The sequence below is a fragment of the Eulemur rufifrons genome, chromosome 6 (assembly GCF_041146395.1).
Source record: "Eulemur rufifrons isolate Redbay chromosome 6, OSU_ERuf_1, whole genome shotgun sequence".
Taxonomy (NCBI): Eukaryota; Metazoa; Chordata; class Mammalia; order Primates; family Lemuridae; genus Eulemur; species Eulemur rufifrons.
The window spans coordinates 52,598,589-52,613,772 of NC_090988.1; positions in this window are offsets into that span (position 1 = coordinate 52,598,589).

The following is a 15,184-nucleotide window of genomic DNA, read 5'->3' on the forward strand; positions in this document are numbered from 1 at the left end:
TAATAAATAAGAAGTTGCATTACCCCTCAACCCTGTCTGCTGTGTTCATATCCAGTCTCCCACACGCTCTCCCAGGGACTCTGCAGGGCAGGCCTGGTTATACCCATTTCACAGGGGTGGAGACTGAGACCTGAAGGGGCAGAGACTGGCCCCAGTCTTCACAGTGAGTCGGCCCTGGAGCCAGGGAGCTCCCGCAGCCTCCCTCGCCCCAGGCCCTTGTCTGCCGTGGTGCCCTTCTGCTGTCCCCAGACCCCCAACTATGGCACCTCCTGCTTTTACAAACGGCCCCCTTCCCACAGCTCTTTGGCACTGAGCCTAAGAAGGGGGACTGACGCTAGTTAGCTGGGGAATGGAAAACGGAGCCCCAAAGCCCTTTCCCGGCAAACAGCCCAGGGTCCTCACCACTGTTGGCCACATGTACAAAGAGGAAACTGAGTTCAGGGAGGAGCAGTGAGCAGTAACTTGCCTGAAGTCATGGAGCTGGTTGTCAGCAGAGCTGGAGTTAGAAGCCAGGTCTCTTGCTCCAGGCGAGCACTCTCTCCCCAGTTCCCTGCCGTGACTAATGTTACAAGCCCAAATATCCTCACCCCAGAGGATTTCCAAGACTTGCAGTCAAATTGCCAAGCTGGCATCATGCTTTGAGAACAAGGCCTAACAGTTACAATTAAAGACACCACCAATAATTTATCCTGCCCAGGTGTACAAGTCCTTAGAATTTCAGAGATGCTTCAACGCCCATGGTTTCACTTAAGGTGAGCAGTGTAGGAATTGCCTACATTTCAGAGAGGAGGAAACAGAGGCTCAGTGTTGGCACATGTCTTCCCCAAAGCCTCACAGTTATGAGCTGTGAAGCTGGGCTGGAACTCAGGCCTCCTGCCTCCCAGGAGGGACCCTCTCCCCAGCACAGCAGGTCTCAACCACCCCACAGCCACGGCTCCCCAACCCCACCCCACCCTGACTGGAAGCCCCAGAGAAATGGTGGACAGTGGCCTGTTGGCCGGACTTAACGCAGCCACTTAGAGGGCCCTGGCCATGTCTCCACAGCCTTGGTCTTGAGCTTAGGATTACTAAGGTCTAGGAAGTCTGCCAAGCAACCCACCAAAGCCACCCTCACTGAGCAGGGGTGGGTATCACCCTTCCCAATCTGCCTCTGCCAGCTCCCGAGGGGGCCTCCCCTCACAGCCTCTGCCTGTCCTCCTCCAGAAGACTCATTGTTCTGGCCTGGCTTGCTCACCACAGGGGGTTAACTTGCAACTCAGGGGATGGGCTCTGAGCATCCCACATGCAAAGCGCAGGAATCGGAAAGCTCAACCATTCACATGGTGGACTCTGGTCATCCTCCTGGCTGGTTCAGACATCTCCCTCTCAGTGATGCTTTCCTTGACACCCCCACCGCACCCCTACCCCTGGCATCACGGCCCCTCCCCTCTGCCGGAAATGGGGTTGGAGGCAGGGCTCTGTAATCCCAGGACAGGACTGGACGTCCCTGAATACTTTTCCTGCAGCTGCAGACCTAACTGCCATCCTGGTTTCCCTGATGGGCTTATATGAGGCCTGTGATGTCCACTTTTCCACCATGGGGGGCATGTTCAGCACATCGACCCCTCCTCACTCTGGCCCAGACCTGCCGAGTGTGTAAACACAAGGCTCGCCGTGTGAGTCTTCGAGCAGCTCTGCCGTGGTTCAATACCGCTCTCAGTTGTCTTCTCCTGCCCTGTATTCATGCATAAAACATTTTCTGAGCTACTCTGCGGTAGGCTTTACGCTAGACAGCCAACACCATGCAAGGAGCTAGCACTGTCCCTCCTGTCCTTTGGGAGCCACAGCTCTGGAGGAGAAGACGGAGGAGACAGACATGTCCCAGCACCCAAGTGTTGAGGGTGGTGAGGGCAGGGACCATGGGGGACATGGCCCCTAACCCAGACCAAAGACACAAAAGCAGCCTCCAAAGGACGGGCAGGAGATGGAGAAAAATGTAAAGGGAGACAGAGAGGGGCACCAAGTGATGGCCTAGGAAGAGGAAACGTGGTAGAAGATGACAAACAGCAGATTATGGGAGGATCACAAGTAGCTCACTGTGGCCGATGACAGCTGGAGGCCGAGAGCAGAGGGAGGTGAGGCCGCACACCCCCCTGAGGAGCTCCGGCTTCACCCAGGGCAGCAGGGAGCCCTGGGAGGGTTTCAGGGCTTTGGTCAGTCTGTGGTCAGAAAGGGGCTCTGCCAGCCAGGGGAAGACCGGGGTGGCCGAGCGAGGCTGAGACCAGGTAGGGGCCGGTGTGGGACCCATGTGAGGGACAGTGACGGCCTGGGTGGCAGAGAGGCCTTGGGCAGGCAGAATGGACAACTGTCTGGATGCAGGGTTGGAGCGGGGAGGGGGTGAGTGTGTAGCTGGTGTCTCACTCAGCGGCACCTTGGGGAGTAGAGCCCAGATGTTGCAGCTGAGCACATCTGGAGCCTCAGGCGCCATCCATAGCCCTCCGGGCCTGTCCTGGGTCGGGAGACAGGCTGGGCTACAGACAGGGCGTTGGGAGCTGTCGACTCACAGGTGGAAACTAAAGCCAGGAGAGGGGGAGACACTGGCCTGGCAGAGACAGGAGGGTAAACAGAGGAGGGACAAGGACAGAACCTGGAGGACCAGCAAAGGATGGCGCAGAGGCAAGAGGAAAAGGCAGGAGAGTCGGGGGCTGAGAGTGCCGCGAGGCGGGAAAAGCATCCTCCGTGGGGACGAGGAGGCTCTGGTGACCGTGGCAGTGAGCAGTGTCAGGGGAGCAGAGAGGTGGAAGCTGGGTTTGGGGTGCCGAGATGGTTTCTGGGAAGGGAGGAAACAGACAAGTCCCTTCAGAAATCCGGCAGTAAAGGAGAGGCCATGGCGGGCTGTGCGCAGGGATGGAAGAGGAGCTTTTTGGATGGGAGAGATTTAAGCAAGTCTTGGTGATGAGAAGGGGGGGGTGAGAGAAGGGGGGGGTGATGAGAAGATGAGGAGAGGGACAAGTAGGAGAAACAGGAGTGAGGATGGAGCAAGGTAAGGTTTAGGGTTGAGTTAAAATCCATTCTTCCTGGGCCACTCACTTGCTGTGCGACCCTGGCTCACCTCCCCTTGAGTGTGAGGAGGGGGAGGGGACAGTGGTTTCCCAGGGCCGCCCAGCTCTGCCCCTGAGCTCCCCAAGGCTCCAGCAGCGAGTCCCAGGAGATCCACTGTCCTGCATGGTGGCCAGGCTGTGCACAGCGTGGGCTCTGGCTGAGGTAGTGACGTCCTGGCCACTAGTTAACAAAGCACCTTCAAATCTACTGTCCCATCTGATCCCTAGGACAACCCAGTGACGTGGGATTAACTATATCACAGAGTGACTGACCGAGGTCGCACAATAGTGCACGGAGGAGTTGGACTCCGGCTGAGGTCTATGATTCTGAATCCTGTGGGTCCCCGAGCAGAGGGTGGGACCGGGTCCAGGGCTGGGGCAGGCACAGCTGGCCTGGGTCAGAGCCTGTATGCCACTCGGCCTTCCCAGGTAGCTTCCTGGTCCTAAGCTTGATCGTCCTATTATGACGCCAGGCCTGGCCTCCAGGTTTCCTGGGGATGCTTCCTCCTCCTCTGGCAGCCGTGAAGCCACCTCCCTCTGTCCCCCCACGAACCCTGGGCTCTGGGAAATGGCAGCATTTCTGAGAAACAGGACGTGGCCTGTGGTTTGGGGCTGGCCTGGGGTGAGGGAAGGCCTGGGGCCCCACCGGGCACAATGGCATCTCTCTCTAGGGCTGCCTCAGCTACCCTTCTTCCCTTCACCTAGTCCCTGGAAGACACCCTCTTCCTGCCTTGTCACTTCATGGAAGACGAGCAGGAACTGCTGTAGGAGGTTGGCAGCTGGGTGGGCTGCCATGCGTTCCTATGTATAGGGCGTTTTCTCAGACTTTCTAGAATTAGAACCTGGATCTCTGGATCCCCACTCAAAACTGTTTTAATGACCACAGGAAACCTGACTTCTCTCCCCAGTCCCCCCTTTGTCCTCCTCTGGCACAAGTCAGCGCTCACATAACTTGCCCAAAGTCAAGCGAGTTGGGGCTGTGATTGGAACCTACGGGTTTGACTCTGAAGTCCGGGCCTCCCCACCCTGTGACGTGTGGGCCGAGGAAGAGGAGATCAGCCTTCTCCCCGCCTCCAGTCTCTCCCCTTCCACCCTTGCCCCTCCCCAGACAGTCTTGTCTATCAGTCCAGAATGATCTTTCAAAAACACAAATCTGACCACGTCTCTCCCTCATTAAGCCCTTTCTTCAACAACTTTCCACTGCCTGCAGGATAATGCCAAAGCTCCCTCTCCCAACCCTTCATGATCCAGCTCCTGCTGCCTCATCAGTCCACTCTCCCTGTTTTATCTCCCAGTGGCACCCCCGAGCCCAGGCTGCTGCACCACCTTACCAGGCTGGGGGGGATCTGGGCTCCAGGAAGACCTGAATCACAGGCTCAGACACCATCAAGACGCTCTCTCTCCATCCTCAACTCTGTTGCCCCTGAATATCAGCACTTTCTTTCCAGCCAACTCTTCCAAGAAGCAGACAACACATCATGCACTACTGCAGCCTAATGGCCCCCAACCGTACGGAGTACAAAGGCTCTTCCTTCCCAATTCCAACAGAAATGCTCTAGGGAGGGGCTCTGGTCCATGTCGGGTGATAGACAATCAGCCTTGGGTAGTCAGGGATGAGGTACAGGCATCATATGATTGGAGGAGGGAAGAGCAGCACCCCAAAATAAATACGTGGGTAGCAAGTGCATGGCCCCCAAAGAGATCTCTATTCCCAGGCTGCCACTGCTACAACTTGGAACCATTTCTTAAGCCTGTGTCCTCTCTTCTCTCTTCCACACCTTTTACATGCTGTTCCCTCTTTCTAGAATGTCTTTCCCTATTTTCTGCCCATACTATTCCAGCTTATCCTTCAAGATTCCCTAGCAAAGCCTCCCCACCCCTGTCCTGAAGTGGAGCTCATCTTTCCATATGGCTACAATCTGTTTACGAGCCTTTCTCCCACTGGACAGTAAGTGTCTGGAGCCAGAGACCATCTCTGCCTTTTTGGCCACTGGCACTGTCCATAGCCCATGGGAGGCTTTCAGTACATGCTGATTGAAGAAGGAAATGAAGGAAGGAAGAGTGACAGTGATGGTGAAGGCAACAGCAGTGAGATGTGGGTGACTGCTGACTTATAGTAGGTGCTCAATAAATAGTCACTGAGCCCTTGGATGATGACCACTACCATGGTCCTTGCCACCCCCAGGACCACCCCTCACATTTTCAGGGCCCAGGCAAGGACACAAATGGAGACTACATGTCATAATCCGTACTAGGATATGCAGTATATATCAGTCAGGAAGCTTTCTCTGACACCCTCTGTCCCACCCCCCACCATGGTTTCTCACAGCACCCCCGTGCTTCTTCTGAGTGCTCATCACTCTCTACAGTCATTGCTTATGTCTCTTTTTCCTCACTAGACTGGGGACTTTTGAGGACACAGTTGGACACAGGGGATGGTTGCATCATCTGTGCTGGTATTAGTAGGTGGTGACAGTGGTGGTGGCAGGCAGGACCACCCTTAGACCAGGCAAGAGAGAGACCCCCACCCCAGGCCATGCCCTCTGCAGGGTCCCATTCTGACCCTCTCTCAGCTACATTTAAAACACGAGGAGTCCATGGGATCATGGGGGGGTGCATGGCCACCCCTGCTCCAGACCACACTCTGGGAACCCAGGATCCTGGAATTCTCTGCCCAAACAGCCCCAAGTCTGCTTCTAGGACTGTGCAGTCCTCTTCCCTAGGTCCATGCTCTAAGCCTGAGGGATGGTTTGCTGGGGCTGGAGGAAGGTGGGTTGTGGATGAAACCTGGACATGGTCCACTTACTTTCAGTGCATAACAAATTACCCCAAAACTTAGCAGCTGAAAACAACTATTTTTTTAAGAGACATGGTCTTGCTCTGTTGCCCAGGCTGGAGTACAGTGTACAATCATAGCTCACCATAATCTCAAATGCCTGGGCTCAAGAAGTCCTCCCACCTCAGCCTTCCCAGTAGGTGGGATAACAGGTGTATGCCACCTCAGCTATTTTAAAAATATATATATATTTTGTAGAGATGAGGGTCTCACTATGTTGTCCATCGTGGTCTCAAATTATTGGCCTCAAATGACCCTCCCTCCTCAGCTTCCCAAAGTGCTGGGATTACAGAAGTGAGCCACCATGCCCAGCCTAAAACAACTATTTTTTTAACACTCATGAGTTCTGTGGGTCAGGAACTTGGGCAGGGCACGATCGAAAGGGACTGTCTCTGCTCCACAATGGTGAGGGTTGCAATCATCTGGAGGGGTCTTTATTTACATACTGGCTGTTGTTCCTGGTAGTTGGCCCAGCTGGGGCTATTGACTGGAGCATCTACGTGTGGCCTCCTCATGTGGTCTGGGCTTCCTCACAACATGGTGACCTCAGAGCAGCTCGACTTCATGCGGAGTGGCTCAGGGCTCCAAAAATAAGTATTAATATCTCAGTAAACAAAGCAGTAGCTGCATTGCCTTTTCTGGCCTGGCCTTGGAAGTCACTCAGCATAATTTCTACTTCATTCTATTGGTACAAATCAGTCACAGCCTGCTCAGATTTAAGCCTACTCAGATTTAAGGGGTAGGGACATGGGCCTAACCTTTCAATGGGAGGATTATAAAATCATTTGTGGACATGTGTTAGAACCACCACAGACATGCAGACTGGGGTGCCCACACATGTGTTTACGGGGCCCCTCCCAGTACAGAACAGAGCTAGAATACAGAGAGAAGAGGGGTGGGCCGAGAGCTGGCAGCCGGGGCCGGCTCTCCTTGTGCTTCCATGTTTTGGCAAAGAATTCAGAGAAGTCAGAAAATTGTAAATTTGAACTTGGTCTTCCAGGTCCTTAAGAAGTCGTATTTGTCAAGGTAGGAAGATAGAACATATTCATATGTTAGTTTGATTTATAACATTTAAATCTTTAGGATATGATATAATATGTAGCGTCCAATTTGTGTTCTTGCCTGGGTCCTGCAAATGCAAGGGGTGGTGCTGGTGGCTGGTGGAGGTGGCAGTAACAGTGGTTGTGGCAGTGGTAGTGTTGGTGACAATGGTACTGTTGATCATCCAAGGACACAACCACCATTTATTAAGCACCTACTATACGTTAGACATTTGGGAAACAGCGAGAAGTGCAGCCTGGCAAGGGAGCAGCATTGGGCAGCGGAGGCGGGTGGTGCAGGAAGCGGAGCTGGGCACGGTCTCTAGCGAGAAGACTGGCTGGAGAGGTGGCAGAGGCCAGCTTTTCCAGGGCCACCAGAACAGGGCTGATATTCAGGGAGGATGCGCTGGCACGGCTGTTGAGGCCGGTGCCCATCCTGATCGCCCAGGGCCTATTCCAGACCAGTAGTTATTTTGAATATCTCTCCTATTTTTGAGCCTGGAAGGATTTCCAGCAGGGGAGTGAATCAAATGGATTTTTGTCTTACAAAGATCCTTCAGGCTTTTGTGGGAGAAAGACTCAGGAGTCAAGAATGGAAGCAGGGCAATGGGTTAGTAAATTCTTGCAGCTATCAGTGACAGAGATTGTGGCAGTCTGGACTCAGTGTGGTGATAGAGCTGGAGAGAAGTGGGCAGGGTCGTGAGCTATTTGGAGGTAGAATCAACAGAAGTTAGGGTGAGTCAGACCTGGCCCCTCAGTACAATAGAAAAGAAACAGCAGGGGCTTAAATAGCAATTAAAATCAGCATTGTTGTGCTTGGCGAGTTACAAAGGCCTCTCACAGGCATATGATCTCATTTAATCCTCACCACAAATCTCAGAGGCAGGTATAATTCCCAGATGAGGAAGACCGGATGTCCTGTGGTACACGCTGTTGGCTGCCCCACCAACCGCCATTGCCCCACCTCCCTTTGCTAGCAGAACCCCATTGTATGGGTGCTCAGCACCTGGGGTGAACCACAACTGACCTAAGCCAGCCTCGGCCATCCTCTATCGGTGACTGGTCTGGGGCTGGCAACGTGACCCAGTTCTGGTGCAGTGAGCACAGAAGATTTTCCTCCTCCTAGGAGAGTCACGTGAGGAGAAAGCTTTTTTGCTGCTGCCTTTTCTTTGCTACCTGCTTCAGATGCTACCCATGAAGGACATGGCGCTGCAGCAGCCGTCTTGTGGCCACAAGGCTGAGCATGCTGAGGAAGGCTGTTGGGAGCTGAGTCTTCAGTGACATTGATGACCCCCACCGAACCAATCTGGTGACCGCCTACCTCCACATTTCTTAAGAAAACAACAGATGTCCTCACAGCTCATGCCACTGTAGCCACACTGCCAGTGACCCACTCATGTCCTCTTGTCCCTTTACCATTTTCACACACACCAGCTCCCAGTGGGCTTTCATTCCCAACAGCTGGCATCTGCTTCTCCTTGGCAGGGGGACCGCCTCAGAGCCCGCTTTACCTGTGAGCATGGAAAACCAGAAGAGCCAGGGAATTTATAGCCCAGATTGCACCCCAGGTGGCCCTTAACAAATGACAGATGAGTATGGCGGTGTCGATCCTCCAGCTCCCTTGTGCTGGTGTGGACAACTCTAAGGAGTGACCTGCACTGTCCCCAGAGCTCCTCTGCAAGTCTGAGCCAAGCTCCCCTTTGTGGGACTTGGCTTGAATCACATCCTTGCCTTTTTCCCTTCCCTTCCCACTTCTCCACTCCCCTACTACTGGTTTGTCTTGGAAACACTCCCTAATACCTCACTTTTACATGACTCCTCATCTTAGCTTCTGCTTCTAGGAATCCAAACCTAAGACAGCCACCACTGGTCAGGTTTTCTGTACTTGCAGCCTAACGCATCCTAACAGATGCAGGTCCAGCCAGGTGAAGGTCTCATAGCAAGTTTGCTATGTTTCAAATGTAGGTTTCCTGTCTGCAAACTTTATGATCTTTTTAAACAAGTTAATAAGCTTGTGATTAAAAATTTACCTTTGTAAAGTGCTACATCCTAAACATAATTGCAATGGCAGCTCATTACTACCAATTACTAAGCATCTCGCATGAGCCAGGTGCCAGGCCAAGGCTTTAATCTCAGTGGCCTCTTTTAATCTTTACTAGAACCCTATCAGGTAGATATTGTTTGTATTAGTTTTCTAGGCTGAGTTACAAATTGCCACAGATTTAGCATATTTATTGTCTCACCATTTCTGTCGGTCAGAAGTCTGGGCACCATTCTCCACCTTACAGTCTCATCAACCTGCGATTCTTGTATCAGTCAGGGCTGTGGTCTCATCAGAGGCTCAACTGGAGAAAGATCCACTCCCAGGCTCCTTAGGTTGCTGGAAAAAAATCATTTCCTTGCAGCTGTAGGACTTAGGTCCACGCTTTCTTGCTGGCTGTCAGCCAGGGGCCACTCTCGGTTCTGAGAGGCCACCCACAGTTCCTTGCCACCTGGCCTTCTCACAGCATAACAGCTACTTCAAAGTCAGAATCAGAGGGAGAATCTCTGCCACCAGAGAGGGTCTAGTTCCTGTTTTAAGGAATTTTACCTGACTAAATCAGGCCCACCCGGGATAATCTCCCTTTCAAGTATTTGGGGCCTTAATTACATCTGAAAAGTTCTTCCACTTTTGCCATGTTTCAGTGACCAGAAGCAAATCACAGGTCTCACCCTAACTCAAAGAGAAAGGATTATACAGTGTGTGAACAACGTGGGGGCTATCCTAGGGTCTGTTTACCATGCTACTATTATCCAAATTATACAGTTGGGGAAACTGAGGCAAACAGTTTAGTAATTCCACCCAAGGTCATACTGCCAGTGAGTGGCAGTGGAACATGGTTTCAAACCCATGCTGTCTAGCTCAGAGCCTGCCTCTTGACTTGACCTTGCACTGCCCAGACCCTACTTTCCCTTCCTCATGTCCCCGAATCCCCTCAATAATCACAAGGAGAAAATGGAGGCTCACAGAGGTTAGGGGACTTGTCCAAGGTCACACAGTGGTGGAGTCAGGCCAACAAACCAAAGCTCCGAAACCCAAGATCTTAACCAGTCAGAAGTAGTCAGTGCTTCAGCAGAGGAATGGCGAGTGCAGGAGCCCACAGGAGACAGGGAGCACCCCCCACGGGGGAGGGGTGTGGCAGGCATGGAGGAGGTAGCCCTCCACACGGTCATAAAGAAATGACAACATTTAGCTATTTGAAATGTGGGAGAGGGGAGGGGAGAAAGTATACTTCCAAGGAGGGGATAGCTTGGGCAAAGGCAAGGAAAAGCACAGGAGTTTGGGATGGGACAGGGTGGAGGGTTGTTTTGACCCAAGAAGGGGGACTGTGAGAAAGGAGGCTGGAGACACGGCCAGGTGGCAGTGTGGAATGCCAGGCTGAGGAGTCAGAGGTTTATTTTGAAGACAATGAGGAGCCACAGAAGGGTGTTGAGCAGCAGCACCATGCCCAAAAATGCCTTTACAAGGGCTAATGGCAGTGTGTGGAAGGGAGGACTGTGTGGGTTTTCCTGCCTCTGATGGCTCTTCCCACTCAGGGCACCAGTGATTCTCCCACAGCCCTAGGAGGGAGGGCCGATGAGCAAGGCTGTAACCTGTATGGCTGAGGAAACTGAGGCCTGTTGAAGGACACGGGCCCTGTGAGGGTAATGAGGCTGGTTGGTGGGAACAAATGCCCCACTTCAGTCCTGGTGCTGGGGACGAGTGACTATATTTTTCCCTATAGACTATGGCCCATCCATCCTCTGTATATCCCACATTCATGCAATAGAACCAACACAAGGGTTGTTCAAAATGTGGCTTTTGCCGACCCAGGCCGAAAGGTTCTGTAGATGTGAGGTGGGGCATAAACTGGCATTTTATACAAGCATCCCAGGTAGACCCAAAAGTCCAGGCTACTCCTCCAGAAACCCTCAAGACTGGGGTCCCCGCCTCGGTCGGAGAACACTGCCCGTGATCTGCCTCGTCTCTGGAGCCTTCTCCCTCGGCCCTTCCTCTGGTGGCTGCCTCTGCCCAGGTGAGGTCTCCTCCCCAGCCACTGCCTCCAGCCCAGCCCGTCAAGCCGTCCTGCAAACAGCTGCCCAAGCGAACTTAGCAAGGAGAAAAGCTAACGTCTCACTTCCCCAGCTCAGACCCCTCCCAGGACTCCCCCTCCCCGCAGGGGAAAGTCCATTCGCCTGAGCTCCCTGCCCCGCTCTGAGAGTAACACACCTGACTCTTGGTCCCCTTGGGTCCCCTGTTCCTTGGGCCTGGGCTGCCCTTCCCTACGCGCCTGTGAAGGCCTCCTCTCCCCTAAGAAGGGTTTTCTGTCCCTTGCCCCACAACTAGCGTACCTGTTAACCTTCTATTTTCTTCTGTAAACCTCCCAGCTTAAGGGCCAGCTGAAGTGAGTGCCATTATTAATGGGGAAACTGAGGCTCGGAGCGCCCCTAACTTGCCCCGGGCCCGTCCGCTGTAAAAGGCGAGATTCGAACTCGAGACGGGCGCTCCGGGAGGGCTCCGCTTCCCGCGGCGGCCGGCAGGGGTATGCGGGGCCTCGGGGTCGGAGGCGGGTCGGGGCGGGGGCGCTGGAAGAACGGGGGCTTTGATTCGCATCTCGCGGCGCAGACCCAGACGCTAATTAAAATCGCCTGGGCCGCGGGGGCGGCGAGGCGGGCACAAAGCCGGCTTTGAGCGGGCGGCGGCGGCGCTGGCGGGCGCGGGGCCGCGCGGCACAGGGGCCGCTTGTGGGACGTGTTTGTTTTTGCTCGTAAAGCGCGGCCGCCGAGCGGTGCCCGGGCGGCGAGGGGGGCGGGAGCCCGGCGAGGGCCCGTGAGGCCACGGCCGCTCGCCCCCGCCGGCCCTGCGCGCTCCGCTGCGCTCGCCCCCGCCGGCCTCGGCTCGGCCCTTCCTGCTCCTTCCGGCTCTGGGCTCAGTTTCCCCTTCTCTCACATGGCAACGGTAGTACTGCTAAGAATTAATGTTTACTGAGTGCCTTTCCCACTCCTCCCGGCTCTGTTAGTATCCCCAGTTTACAGATGCAGCCCCGAGAGGTTGAGCACCTTGCCCGAGGTCACACAGTTCTAGAGGAAACAGCCAGGCCTGGAATCCAGCAGAGGGAGGGCAGGGAAGGTGCCCCTGGTCAGAGCCTGCTCACCACCTAGCAAGCCCCCTTCGAGAGTGCCGGCCAGCGCGGGGGAATCGAGGCAGAGCTCCAGGCGGAACTGGAGGCGGTTCTCTGAGGTTCCTTCCAGCGCGCTCACTGTGCCCCAGTGGCCGGCCCTGCAGGGGAAGCCCCTTCCACGCTGGCTGCTCCAGGCGTTGGGGTGGGTTCCGGGTAGTGCCAGTGCTTGCAGGGGTGCAGGTCTGGGTGGATAGGTGGGGACCAGAAAAAGATGGGAGCCTCGTCCTTGAGAGTCCCCATGAGTGTAGGGATCTTCTGGCCTCTCCAGTCACTGAGTCACCAAATCTTCCCGGCCTTTGCACTTGCACCCGCCACATGGTCCTCTCTCCAGTCACTTTTCACCTGACTTCTGCTCATCATCCTTCAGCTGTCAGCTCAGAGCAGGTTACATTCTCCCAGCACCCGCCACTTCTTCTTGGTGCCCATCACAGTGGGAATGGTGCCCTGAGGAGGGGACTGTATCAGCTTGCTTCCCTCTCTGCAGCCAGGGCCCTCCCTTCATAAGCTGGCCCAGGAAGATGCACTGGGGAGTGTTTCCTCTGGTATCTCTGGATCAGAGCTCAGTTAAGGCCTGGTGGGGGACTTGAGGTGAGGGAGGCGTCATCAGAGAAATACAGAAGCCTGATGGGGGCTGAAGTCACTGCCCAAGGAGGTGACAGGCAAGGCAAACTGACACTGCGCATCCAGAAATATGGGCACCAACAGCAGTGTCCTGTGGCTGGGGTCCTGCCTCCCCTGGGAGACTGGCCCTAGCAACCTCCCTTCTGCCTCCCCTCCTCCCTCTACCCCGCCCCACCCCCATTCGCCCTGCGTGTGCAGATGGGCGGCTGGGAGTGCCCCACTGATCCCAGCCACCTGTGAGGAGGAGAACAAGGAGGCAGGGAGGGTTTCTCAAAGACTCTCCCCCTCCCTGAGCCTTGGGAGCCAGAGCTTGGACAGAGACACTATTAACACGAAATTTGCAAACATGGCTTCTAAAAATAGCTCCAGCTGGCAAGGTCCACCTGGCACAGACTGCACCTTTGCGGTGGCTGGCCTGCTCCCCTTGAGCGCGGGCATCAGCCTGTCAGCAAACATGTCACTCTGCCCTCCCGCACCAAGGGGAGGGGCGGCCACAGCCCTGGGTGGGATCCAGGGGAGGGACCCACGTGAAGATAGGCTTGTCCCAAGCTGATGACAAGGAGGGGGAGGATGTGCAGGCGGAGGGAAAGACAGTCTTGTCTGTGAGGTGGGGGTGGAGAGAGCGCTGCCCACAGGGAGCTCCCAAAACAGGCTGGCGGGGGTGGGAGGGCAGGACATGTATGTACAAAAAAGACCGCAGCAGCCCTTAAACTCCTGCAAATGACAATAGCCAGTCAGAGTGGAAAACATGAAGGAGATGAAGAAAGAAAACCTGAGGGAGGAGGGTGGGGCATGGAGGGTTGTTCCATGATCATTAGGGACCCAGGAGCAGGCATGTGGCCACCCCAGCAAATGCTCAGGACCTCAGAGACAAAAGGGAGCCTGAGAGCTCATCTTGTCCAATCCTTCCTTCCAACAAATGAGAAAACTGAAGCCCACACTGTTGCTGTGACTTGCCCCAGGTCCCTCAGCAAGCCTGTGCCAGGACTGGGCTAGAACTCGGGTCTGCCGGCCTGATGCCACTTCCAACAGGCCCCTTGGCCTCCCTCTCTGCTGGCTGATGGAATGACTGTCATTAGTAATGAGTCTCAAAATGCTCCCTTCCCGTTGTCAGTTTACTGAGAAGAGATTTACTGAGCACCTGTTGCGTGCCAGACACCAGGTTCACAGAGGTGAGCTGGACGGGCAGGCCCTGCTGCCCACTGAGTCCCGTCGGAGTCTAACGGTAAGGACTGCTCAGGCGCGCACAGAGCTCTGCTGTGCTCAGGTGCTTTCACGTAAACTCTCTGAACAGAAAACATATTGTTTTCCAGGTTACAGTGGAGGAAACCAAGGCTCAGGGACGTTAATAACTTATCCAAGGTCACCCAGCAAAGTTGGGACTAGGTCCTCCCTGTGTTGCCTCAGGAGGCCTTGGCTTCCCTCAGTCAGTGGGGACAGGCTTGTAGGAGGCCAGTCACTGGCTCCTGGAAGCCTCCTGTCCCGGATGCCCCTGTGGAGGAGAGCTAAGAGGGCCCTGGAAGTACCATGACCAGAAATATCTAGTTCCCCTGCAGTGCCTTGCTTTTTGACAGGCTCGGGACACATTACACAGGTAGATCCCTGCCCTCTCAGAGCTCATGGGGAAGCGTGGCTGCTCCCTGTTAGGTAGCGTCTACCCTGTGCTCCTAGCCCTCCCCATGAGTCAATCAAGCCAGACACTCCTCGAATGGGAAAATAAAGCAAGAGTTATAATCTTCCTGGCCCTCACCAAGGCCCCATGTGGGGTCTATGGAGGGGAGGGGCACGCTGGTCAGTAGGTGTGAAGACACTGACTTCCCACCTGGGTCTGCAGACTCCCCAGGCTCACCCTGGGTGAGGACTTGTGTGTCTTGTCTTTCTGTCTTTTGACACTACAGTGAATTCTTCTTTGCAATGGGCTCATTCAAGGTGGTGCCTTCACATCCACTCCTACAATCCCCCCATACCCACGTCACTACATCTACACTGCCCTACTTGCTGCCCAGAACTTTCCAGAACACCATGATGCAATGCTCGTCTTGAGTCTACCCATCCATCACACATCTTGTGGGCTGACAGGGCCCTGACCCTGTTCCACTCTGCTCACAGACTCCTCAGAGCCACCCGTGACAGGGGGCTGTGCCTGCTTCGAAAATCCTGCTCCCTGCACAGCCCCTTCTGCTGGAAATGGCCACTCCGGACACCTAATTGTCAGCTTTGAGTTATATGCCTGCTCCCTTCCACACTAGCCGCACCAAGGCAAAGGCATCATCTCTAGGCTGGACCTGAGAGAGACTCGTGCCCTGTGAGGTGGTCTGGCTCCAGGACACCGAGGGCAGTGGAGGCAAAACCCGAAACCCAAGCTGAGGGTGTGAAGAGTGTCTGGCAGCCGTGCCTTCCCTGTCT